We start from the raw sequence: 10,243 nt of genomic DNA on the forward strand, positions 1-10,243 counted from the left end.
CTTCTTCTTTTTTTAATTAATGAAGTGAGTGCTTACATTTCAAAAATGAATAAACTGAATCAGATAATATTTAAATAGGCAGGCACTAGTTAAAACACTCTATTACATTTGAAGAACATTTTCTTAGCATTAAGAACATTCTGTTATCATACTTTACTGCTTAGAAGAAAGAAACCCAGCATATATACTTATATAAAAATAACATTCTTTCCTCCTGTCAACCTTGTGATACAGGTCTTCAATTTCAGTTTTACAAGTGGCAAAATAGGTACAAATATTAGCCTTTTTGGTCCACACGGTAGAGCCAAACTGCTGCTTATGAATGACCTGATTGTAAAATAGTGACACACCACCCAGTGTTAAGGGTCATGATTCAGAGAGGTTTTCTGAGATAATTCTTTAATTACAACTCAGAGAAGAAATGTTCATAAATTTATAGGTTTAAAAACTTATAAACTCTTATAGAAAAATAAGAATTTTCCCTCCAAATGAGAGACTTAAAAACTATGCAAATCTGCTGCATGTAATTTAAAATGAAAAAAAAGATAAGTTATAACTAATGTTTAAGTATAATCACGGTACTAAAGTTTGATACTTACATTATATTCAAAGCCGTTGAATGAATACTGTCAACCTTTTCCTTTTTGTTTATTCTTCTGGCTGAGAACTGAAGAAGGGACAGAGGCTTGGAGTGACTGAAAAATCCTTCTCATGGCTTCTTGTGACCACTTGTAAAGGGTAAGGTCTTCTTCTCTGGAGTCCAAAGACAAAAGTCTCTGATTCAAAATCAAAATCCATCTGCTGTTCTGCTAGCCACAGCTCGAATATTGCCACAAACCTTTAATGGAGGATTTCCCAGGATGAGTTTGCAAATGGCAGTTCTTGCCATCTTGATGTTTTGGAAAGATCCAAGGATGTGAACTTTCACATCAGCTAAAGCTCTCCGCATCCGTGTCACATTCTCTATGGTGAACTTGGTTTTCCCTCCTTTGCCAGTGATTCTTCCTATTGCCCTCGACAGGTGGTCTCCCTTTAGGGGCTTCACATCTGTCATTTCAAAAGACTCTAAGAAGAGGTCATCCAACCTAATGAGGGCAAGTGCATCCTCCACCTGAAACCGGAGAATAAAGGCTTCCACCAAATCAGCCGCTTTTGTCAGAGTGCTAACATCCTTGGTTTCTTTGCAGGTCTTGATGTCTACACTCCTCGATTTCAAGTTAAAGTGTATCTGAAGTCCCAAATGTTCTACAGTAGGAGTAAATATCTTCAACCAGTTCTTTTAATGGTGTGTATCTGTTAGCTGGGACTGGAATTTTCCTTGTTTCTTCTTTCCCACCCAGGATCCCGTACCCGGAGAGGGGAGGAAAGACGGGCCTCTTGGCGGGCCGGGCCTCCTCCGTGTCCATGCGACCCGCATCCCCGCCCTCCCCAGCCCTCCCCAGCCGCAGACAGCTCTTCAGCCTGACGTTTCTTCGCTCGCCGGCTACGCTTGCGAGTGACCTGGGTGAAACTGTCCTCGGCCCCAGAGATCCATCTGTTCCTTTCTGAAAACAGATTTTTTGTTCCAGCCTGAAACTGAATACTACAGGTCCATAAACCCTAAATCAAACCACTGGGGCAAGATGTGTAGCTGTAGCATACAGGCTTTTCCAATAATAGCAAAGTAATACATAGCACCTTCAGTGGGACGTGGGGCACTATCCCATAACAAAACCATCAATATTAATGCAGACAATGCATGAACAATCTCCCATTAATTATGGGATAATTAAACTTTACAGATATCCTCACATCCTTTCTGATCAAGTTTTGCTCCTCAATTTTTGCAGCAAACTTAAGAAGAACAATCTGCTTTTGAATAGCTTTTTCTGCTTCACAGCTGTATATGAGGGAATGTAGACTTTTTTGAGATTGCACCCCAAAGAAAAACATGGATCATCTCTACAGCCCGCAGCCATTGTCCTGGCCATGTCACTGGTAGATTTTACCCAGAAAAAAAAAGTACATGATTTTTTTTAAATCATTCTTAATGTGTAATTTTTAAAAATTTCATTCTCGTGGGTAATCATATCTTCAAATAACCTTAAGGCAACCAAGAGATCTTGTTGTTATGCTGAACACAAGCTACAGTAATGTCTCATGTCTGATCACTAAGGACAAAGTACTCAGCATCTCACGTATGCCACATTTATTGAGGTCTGCTGTGTGCCAGAAACTATGCCAGAGGGGTTACAGAGATGCTACATAGATGAGTAAGTGGTAGCCCCTTCCCTCTGGCTTCCTATGGGGAACATGAAGACTTGACGACCGGGATCAGATTCTATCCTTCTGGTCCCTCGAGATATGAACATTGGTATAAGCCAGTCACACCCTGATTTGACAGGGAAGAAGCAGCTGGCTGTAGTCTAAGGCCCATCCTGACATCAAGATCATCACACTGCTGTAACAACTGGCATGGAAGTCTACGTCTTGCTCTCTACACTTTAAGATCAAACCCTAGCTCAGGGCCTGGCGTGTATTGATGCTTGATCAATTATACGATCAGTAAATATACACTGGGCACGTGCACTCAATACTACCCATTAACCACACTTTATTCCTGTAATACGTATACTTTCCCATAATATGAGACTGTATCTCCAAATTATTACTATACCAGTTAAAGTTTTAATCACACAGATTTGTATATGCATTAATTGAAAGTTAGGAAACACGGACAAACAGTCCATGCCTCTTACTTCTCTGAGAAGATAAAGGCCACTGGACAGGAGCTCCTGTATCAACCTCCTGGCACCTGTCCTGGCTTTCTCTGCCCCCACTCCTAAAATAATAGAGGAACATTCAAGGCTTCGGCCTAGGCCAAGACTCCTCCTCTGCGCACATGCTACCATTCCCTCCTGCCTCCATGAGGACATTGCTCCTACGGTATTGTTTCTCTTCCTCCTACATCAATAATTTTTTCTCTCTCTCTCTCTAATGAGACAATATACAAGCATCCACCTTGATCTCCAATCTTCTAAAAAATAACTAGATAAATAAATCTCCCTTGACCTGTCTCTCTTCTATTCTCATTTCCTTGCTAGCCCGACAGGAAAGTGTTGAAAGAATCACTGGCACTCATTTTCTTATCTCCCATTCTCTCTGCTCAGGCTTTTAACCACACCATCCTCATGAAATGGCTTTTAGGATTACCAGTAACCACCAGGTCGCCAGATACACTGGCCCATTTTATGTGCTGTCACCGCCCAACCTCTTAGCACTTGACCCACTTTAATTGCTCCATGCTTCTTGAAATACTTTCTTGCTTGTCCTCTGTATCACCATCTTCTCCTGGAGAGGCTCCTCCTCAGCCTCCTTTGCGAGAGCTTTCCCCATTGGCTATACACTAGAGTGTTCCATGGCTCAGTCCCTGAACTTCTTATCCACTGGCACATCAGTCCTAAGGCTCTGGGATTGGTATAAATGCCAGTAACTCTCATTTTCATAAATACACAGAGTTACAGACATGGATGTCCCATAGGTATCTCAAGCCTAACATTTCTAAAATGTAACATGTCCTGAATTTCCCACAAACATCTCTTTCCCCCCAGTGTTCTCCATCTCAGAAAATCGCAACTTTGTTCACCCAGTGGCTCAACCCAAACCCCCCTGGCATAACGCTTAACTCCTCAATTTTCCACCACATCTCTCATCCAGTCCTTCAGAAAATCTTATCAGTACCTTCCAAACACACCTGCAATCCCAGCATGTCTCACTGTCTCAGTCCCACCACTCTAGCCCAACCCACTTTCGTTTAATAGCTTCAATGTGACAAAAGTCTTGTAGCTCGCCTGGTTCCTTCCCTCTTTTCTCAGCAGCATCCGTTCTTCACATAGCAGCCAATCTTTTTTTAAGATGCACGAAATTTCTCTCTCTTTTGTTTAAAATCTTCTAATGGGCGTTTCTCTGCATTTCAGAAAAATCCAAACTCCCTGCCCTAATCTACAGGGCTATACAAAATGTCTCCCCTCGTGTTCTCATCACCTGCTTCTCTCCCTCTGTCTCACCATGCTCCAGCATCTCAGATCTCCTTCTGTACCTCAAACACACAGTCTCTTTTAGACTCCTTAAACTCTAACTCTGATGTCAAAACTACATCCTGCCTGGATCCAAGAGCTCTACCTTGAGACACTCAGACACCAGAGAAGAAGCCATCCATGAGGACTGAAGAGCAGCAGACTGAGGACAGCTCCTCTGAGTAGGGAGCTGCAAGGGAATAAACACAAGGAAAGCCTGGAGCTCAACTTTCACATTTCTTGACGAGTGCTTACCGTCTACCTGGGCAAGGGTAGCTTTGGGTTCATGTTGGGTAGGTAGGTGGAAAATCAGATGTCGGCAAGATGACACGCAGTTGGAAAAGAAGGCAGTGGAGACAGATAACTCTTTCCAGATGCCTGCCTGCAAAGGGAAAGAGGGCGACTGAAGAAAAAAGCAATCTTGCAGGGTATGAGTTGTTTACTCTGGGCTCAGATTTGGAGACTTTAAATACTGATCAATATTAGCCCTTTAAGAAAGAGAACCTGAAGACAAAGGAAGAGACGAGACAATCAACAGTGTGGAAAAAAAAAAAACAAACCCAACTTTCTGAGCAACAAAGGGAATGGCGTCTGAAACAGGTGTGAAGGGTTGGCCTTAGGAAAAGGCCACTTTTATTCCAAGGACAGGGGAGGAGGATATGGCAGGTGTGGATATGATATATTTGCAGGTTTTGTTGTTAAAACAAACAAACAAAGAAATGAAAACCAAGAAATTAACAATAGCCCTGGGGAAAAAAAAATGAAAAGCCATCCAACTCCACCTTCCAAGGAGAGACAGGCCAAAAAGGATTTGTAGTCATTTATAATCTTCATGGAATATACAATTCTTATGTTGTTTGAAAAATACACTTTATTACTTTTTAAAAAGATTTTATTTATCTATTTATTTTTAGAGAGAGGAGAAGGGAAGGAGAGAAACATCAATGTGTGGTTGCCTCTCGCTCGCCCCTCCACCGGGGACCCGGCCCGCAACCCAGGCATGTGCCCCGACTGGGGATTGAACGGGCGACTCTTCAGTTTGCCGGCCGACTGGCACTCAGTCCACTGAGCCACACCAGCCAGGGTAGCACTTTGTTTTTTAGAGCAGGTTTAGGTTCATAGCAAAATTAAGCACAAGGTACGGATTTTCCGTATGCCCTGGCCCCACACACACAGCCTCCCCTGTTGTCAACACCCCTCCCCCCTGCCCAAGTGGTACATTTGTTACAGCTGAAGAACCTACATTGACACATCATTATCACTCAGATTCCCTAGTTTACATTTCTGTTCACTCTGGGTGTCGTAAATCCCATGAGTTTGGACAAAAGTACAATGACAGGTATCCACTATTATAATATCATAAAGAATTGATTCACAGCCCTAAAAAATCCTCTGTGCTCTACAATTATTCTTATTTTAAACTGTGCAGGAGCACAACAAGTTAAAGAAAGTTTCCCAATTCCTTATATAAAACTGAAAGAAAAGTGATTGCAAAAACTGACAAAATAAGCATAAAGAGAGACAACTGTAGACCAATTCTACTTACGAATATACCCGCCCCCGAAAAATCTGAATAAAAAATAAGGAAATAAATTCAGTAGTACATTAGAAGAATTACACATCACTTCTTCAAAGTAACAAGAGCTCAACATTAAGAAACCAACTCATATTTTCTCCATATTCGTAATTCAAAGGCAAAAAAACCCAAACAAACAATGTGAGAATCTTGAGGTTGTTGAAGAAACATTTGAAAACTCTATCATGCCTTCATTTTAAAAATCACACCTTTACCAATCAGGTTTTTCAAACACAAATGTCAGTGTCCTGCATTCCCAATAAAACAAGAACCAAGTAAGGACTATAATGAGTCCTTTTGTATTTTAAGATGCTCATTTTTAAACATTTTAACATTTATGAAATAAAGATGATAAGCATGCATGCTCTAGATTTCCATTATTAAGTTAATGATGTGCATTAAAGTTGATGGTCGTCTTAGAATTGAGGAAATCCTGTTTTGAAACGGTCAATCAATGTGAGATAGGCAGAAATAATGTATTTTGTAGATTCTAAAATCTGCTCTTAAGATTCTGAAGTCATAATATTTCTTATTATACTTGTCAAAATTGACCAAAGAGAAGTTATGGTGCATACATGCAATGGAGTATTACCCGGACATAAAAAGAAACGAAATCTTACCATCTGTGACACCATCGGTGGACCCAGAGGATATTATGCTAAGTGAAAGAAGTGAGACAGAGAAAGGCAAAGACCATATGATTTCGCTTGTATGCGGACTATATAGAACAAAATAAATGAACAAACAAAATTGAAACAGACTCATAGGTTCAGAGGTCAGACTGATGGTTGCCAAAGGGGAGAGGGGTCGGGGGGATGGGTGAAAAAGGTGAGTGGACTAACAAGTACAAGTTGGTAGTCACAAAACAGCCGTGGGAAGGTGAAGTCCGGCATAGGGAATATAGTCAATAATATTGTAATAAGTATGTACAGTGCCAGGTGGGTACTTAAAATAGAGTATATGATGGTCTAACAACTATGCTGCACATCTGAAGATAGTAGAAAATAATATTGAATGTAAACTGTAACTGAAAAATAAAATTTGAAAGAAAAGATGTGGTACATACGCATATCCAATGGAATAGTACTCTGCTGTTTTGTCAACCAAGTCTCTTCTTCATCACCTCTATATAGTCTCTTTTTGAGGCTCTCAGCTGGAACTCATTCATGTTATAAATAAGCCATCGAGAACCCGAGGGCACCATCTCAGGGCCTTTCCTAAATGCCAGGCTGTCATTTCTGGCCTCATGTTTCCTCCTCCTGTTTGTGTGGGGCACTGCTAGTATGTCTCCATCCCACAGCTCCAGATAGAATGCGGGGCCAGGTGCCATTCTGCCTTGGGATTCCCAACCTCTCTTGGATCTCCGTTCATGTTTCCTATCCTGATACTCTTTGCTTACTTTCCAAGTCTCTCAACACTTTGCTTTTTCCCTCCAGTGACACTGCATACAGTTATACAGTGGGAAGAAGCTCCTGAGAGAGACTGGTGGTTGAGGTGCATGTGATCGGAACCACAGAGCCACCGGAACGGAGTCAGGCACATTTGAGCAGGCTAGGAGCTTGGGTGGAGGAATGAAGCAAGAGGGCAAGGGTGGCAGGCAAGCAGGTCCAAAAGCCTGCAAAGTATCTCTTAGGAGCTCTGCCAGGGGAAAATGGACAAAAATCCAGTGGGAGGGAGTAAAGCAGGGAGAGAGGCAGCATCCACAACACTAAGCTTTCCAGGAAGAAAGGAAGCGAATTCTATGTTTAAAGTATTTCAAATGTAAAAGTTGGAGGATGAATTAAAAATAAAAGTTGAGGGATAAGGTAAACACAGAACACTGTACTTGCATTGGTAAATTCTCAGAGGGGCATAGAGGAACATTTCTGGAAACTGCTTTACATGCATATGCATGGTGTTTGAATAAATAAATTAACGGATGGTGGGATGGTGGGAGCAAGGTTTCTTCTCACTGTTGGTGAGGGACATTATAATTAAGCAAGAAGGGGCAGCTAGGGTGATTCGTGTGGTAATGGATTAGAGTTGGAGACACCAGTATAAAGTCATGTTTATCTTAATATAGGCACAGATGTATAGATGTAGAAATATTTCTAGATACGTGTGTGTACATGTTTCATTAGTTTCCTATTGCTGCTGTAACAAATGACCACAAACTTAGTGGCTTAAAACAAAAAGAAATATATATATATATATATATATATATATATATATATATTTTTTTTTCTCTTAGTGTTATGAAGGTCAAAAGTCTAAACTCAAGTTGTTAGGAGAGCTGTGTTCCTGCTGGAGGCTTCAGGTAAGAATCTGTTTGTTTCCTGGCCTTTTTAGCTTCAGCGGCCACCTGCATTCCTTGGTTCATGACTTCTTGCATCTCTCCGATTTCTTGCTTCCACAGTAATATCTGCTATGACTCACTCTGCTTCTCCTGTCCATCTTTAATAAGGACTTGCAGTGAGTTCAGGGTTTTTTTTTGGGGGGGAGGGGAGAGGTTTCATCAAAGAAGAGACAGGACCATGAGAGGCAGTAGTAGCACCCTAGCTGTCTTTGGGCAGTGCTTGTATGAGAAGGGGAGTCTCCCCCAGCAAGAGACTTTCCAGAGACAGAAGCATGGGGCTGCCACCCAGATGCAGAACAGGGCAAAATGATTCCCAGGGAAGAAGGGGAAGTCAGAGAGGGGGCTTATGTTCCTAGGCGACAACATTCAGCGGCTTAGTGAGGAGCCTCTGGGTCATCTAGCTCCAAGGGGCAGCAGCAGTTTAGGGTCTTTTGTAGCCCCAGAATTTGACTTATTTGTGATTAGTAGACGTTGGGTAAATTTTTGTGGAGTATGTAAAGTAGGTAGGTTCTAAATGACTTCAAAAAATATGGGAGGAGGCTGTATTTAAATCAGTATGATGTATGAGAATTTGAGTTTGGCAACAGTGGGCTTTGGGCTAACGGTCCTAGCCTGCTCTGAAGGAGTAAACAACACACGGGCTCATCGCGACGGCCTCTTCTCCCAAGTCTCCCAAGGAATTGACCCTCCGGAGTTCCGTCCACTGGCTTTTCCAGATGAAAACTCCGCTTCCCTTTAGGGCTGGATGGCTTCTCCCCAAACTCTCACAAATGAACGTGCCCTCACAGGGCCCCTGGATAAAGAGCCGTGCAGAAAGAGGCAAGGGGTGCCATGAAAACAGGGCACTAGTGTAACAGCAAGGGGGACAAGTCCTGAACCATCTAAAGCCAGTGAAGTTGTCCTGCTTCTGGAAGGGAAGCCGAGAACCCCACTCCCTGAGCCACAGGGACTCCACGCCCTTGCAACACTCAGGGAATTGCCATTTTGGTGCCCACAGCTCACTGGGTGCAGTGCCCAGCGCAGGCACATGGCCATGCAGTGGACCTCATCTCTGAGACCCACCGAGGCAAAGCACCTGAGCCGTTTGTGCTGGGCCAGAGCTGGGATCCTTGGTCTGGACTTGGCGCTGCTGGCCCCCAGCTGGTGGACGCCACCCATCCTCACAAAGGGCCAGAGCACCATAGCGCCATCACAGGTGGATGTGGCTGGGTTTCAGACCCACCAGGTGCCCCGGGAGCCCGATGACAGCTCTCAGAGGAGAAGAGCTTCTGATTCGGCTTCCAGGAGGTCAGCGGTCCCTGGAGAAACCCTTTGATGGCTCCTGGAGCTTTGCCATGGGTGGGTGGCTTTGGCCTGAGATGCACGCCGTGAAGCAGATCCTGGACCTGCTGGTGTTGAAACAGTTCCCCACCACCCTGTCCCAGGGAGTCCACAGCAGTGCACAGAGCTGCCAAGAAGCTGCAGCCCTTAGAGTACAGGCAGAGAGAGCTTGTGAGACTGAGGGAATGGGTGAGTGAGAGAGAGAGGTTTCGCCTGTGGTTGGTTGGCTCCAAAGACTGCGACATCAGAGTCTTACTTCCCCATTTGGATTGTCTTGATTGGCCTGAGTAGACTTTACATGGCCAAGTGACCTTTTGTAGTGTAGTCTGGAACTCCCATCTCCCAGATTTCCTGCCAAGAACACAGAGTGAATAGCGAAGGGTGCCTGTTTCCACAGGGAGGCAGTGTGGCTACTGCAATAGTTAGTGTTAGTTCTGGACTTAGATCAAAGGGGTTCAAATCCTGGCTCTGCTGGCTGCCCACTAGCTGTGTGACTTTTGGCAAGTTACTCTTCTTCCTTGGGCCTCAATTTCCCCCTTGGTAAAGTGGCTTCTGGGATTGTTTTGAGGATTAAAAGGCTGGCACCTAGTTGGTGCTTAAAGCCGTTAGCTGGCCTGGCGTGGTGGTGGGTGCCTGTAGTTCCAGCTACTCAGGAGGAGGGGTGAACCTGGCCTCAGGCTGCATTAGCTGCTATAACTCAGCTCCGAAAGAGTCCCCCAAGCTGTAAAGGAGACAGGTGAGGAACAGTTATTTGGGCAGGTGAGAGGAAAGAAAGGTTTTGGAATGGCCTCCCTGACACCAGCAGGATGGAACAAAGCTGCTAACAAGAGAGAATTTCTAAAGTCAAGGTTCTTAAGGTGGAGTGAAAGACCTCAGAAATGGTGGTTTGGGTTTTTCTGGAGGAGGGGGGAATCTCTTAATACGGTCTCTCTTTTAAATTAAACTTTTAATTTTGAC

General features: G+C 43.6%; 1 pseudogene; it reads right to left on the reverse strand.

Annotated features, from left to right (window-relative positions):
- Positions 1-787: 787 nt before the first annotated feature.
- On the reverse strand, positions 788-1,443 carry LOC129064619 (RNA-binding protein PNO1-like; annotated as a pseudogene).
- Between the last annotated feature and the right edge of the window lie 8,800 nt (positions 1,444-10,243).

The sequence above is a fragment of the Pteronotus mesoamericanus genome, unplaced genomic scaffold, assembly GCF_021234165.1.
Source record: "Pteronotus mesoamericanus isolate MK-2021 breed Mesoamerican mustached bat unplaced genomic scaffold, CSHL_Meso_final contig_168, whole genome shotgun sequence".
Taxonomy (NCBI): Eukaryota; Metazoa; Chordata; class Mammalia; order Chiroptera; family Mormoopidae; genus Pteronotus; species Pteronotus mesoamericanus.